The following is a 2,150-nucleotide window of genomic DNA, read 5'->3' on the forward strand; positions in this document are numbered from 1 at the left end:
CTAGTGGTAATGATTCCACTCCTAAAGTAGGCCTTTCATTCATTCCTAGCATTGAGATTTCTAAGTATGGCTACTGACCTCATGCACTTGATTTATTTTAGCATATGGTTGAGCTCACAGATTTTCTTTTTGACCAAATGTGTGGTTACCAATACTATATAAGTTTATACCTGAGCAGAATGTTTTAAAGAGCAAATTTAAACAAGATTTCTTATAGCAATATAAACCAGATTTATTATTAACCAAGAAAAATTAGCAGGCTTTACACCTTAATCATTTCATCAATTCTGTAACTAAAAATAAAAAAGTGCATATGCTAAAGAATTATTGACCTATTGGGCAACTAATTCCAAATCTAAGAATAATAGCATAGAAACATAATCAAGTAATAAGTAATATATCCCATTATAATCCTCTCTTTAATAAACAGGCTCAAGATCACCTTACGAATGGCTAGAATAACAGTCATCATGATGCTGGAATTTGAAGCATGTACAGATGGTCCCCTAACATTGTCTTTAACTATCTTTAACCTTTTGTCCATGATCTTAAATTCCAATGCTACAGATTGGCTTCTGTTGTTTCCAAGAGCTCTTTAAAATCCAAATGTCCTTTGGAGGTTTGCACTTGTATTATGAAAATAATAATAATAGCCCTGGCTGGTTTAGCTCAGCTGTTAGAGTGTTGGCCCAAGGATCGAAGGGTCTCAGATTTGATTCCAGATCAGAGTTTGCAGGTTTGATCCCCAGCCCTGGATGGGGTTGTGTAGGAGGTAGCCAATTGATATGTTTCTCTCTCATCAATGTTTTTTTTTTCTCTCCCTCCCTCCCTTCCACCTTACCTAAAAATCAATGGGAAAATATCCTTGAGGGATATTTTATTAAATATAATATTCAATAAAATAAGAAAATAAATTGTTGTACATCTGTTTAGAGCAAAAATGCTCAAGATGTATTCTGGGCTAAAGAGGATCCTCTGGTCTAATTAGACTGGAAAATGCACAAAGCCAACACACTGCTGTGCTTCGCAAAGCTTTGGAGATGCTCATGCGCACTGAGAACCTTCGGAGGAGATTCTGGTGGGCAGCATTCCCCTGATTTATTACACCAAAGGAGCAGAGCTTTGTTTGTTTGTTTGTGTTGTTTGTGGTATGTGCCCCTAGCGGGAACCGGGAACCGTACCCGGGACTCTCTGGTCTGCAGGACGTCGCTCAACCACTGAGCCAAACTGGCCAGGGCAGGAGCAGAGCTTTGTGAGATTGATGTTTTGAAGGACACTCTTAAGGAAGTGTGTTGGCCATGCCAGGTAAACCTCTTCCTAAGTCCAGGTAGAAAGACTGCGAATATGGGTCAATGACAAAATGGAGTTGTTGAGGATACAGCGGGAACAAAGGGTTTTGTTTTCACTGGGAAAACTAAGAGTATTTGAAACTTAATTTGTTTTTCTTCTTCCTGTGGCCCTCTCCTGGCTGGTGTGGGATGGCTGACTATTACCTTCATCTAGGAAAGTTAAATGAACTCAGGGTGTAGCTCACTGAAAAGGACACTTCAAATGGGCATCTCTGGCCAACTCTTAATTCTGACTAGAAAGGAGAGCAGCAGTCTCCTTATACGTTGTTCTTTGAATAGATGTAGAGGTAAATCTGGAACACCTTAGAAATTGCTTCTTAATAAGGAGCTCACTGGGTTCCTGAAGCCCAAGGGCAGATCCAGGTTATATGGGGCCTGGAAGTCACCCAGTTTGGAGGTAGGGAGTACTTACTAATAGGAACAAAAATGACTATTTAAAATGAGAAAAGGAATAACAAAAGATTAGACTTTAAAGCTGGATATATACAATAAATAGCACAAAATCCACAAAACAACATAAATTTGAATAACTGCCTGACATACCTCTATATATTAAAAATATTTTTTGCTGTGTGCTTCTTGTTTGCCTCTTCATATAAAGGTTTTATATTTTGAAATAACATTTTTTTCTATTAAGTTTTTTTTTTTTTTATTGATTTTAGAGAGAGTGGAAGGGAGAGGGAGAGAGAGATAGAAACATCAATGAGAGAGAACATCTATTGGCCACCTCCTGCATGCTCCCCACTGGGGATTGGGCCCACAACCTGGGCATGTGCCCTGACTGGGAATTGACCTCCTGGT

Source organism: Molossus molossus, unplaced genomic scaffold (assembly GCF_014108415.1).
Source record: "Molossus molossus isolate mMolMol1 unplaced genomic scaffold, mMolMol1.p scaffold_m16_p_11, whole genome shotgun sequence".
In the NCBI taxonomy this organism is placed as follows: Eukaryota; Metazoa; Chordata; class Mammalia; order Chiroptera; family Molossidae; genus Molossus; species Molossus molossus.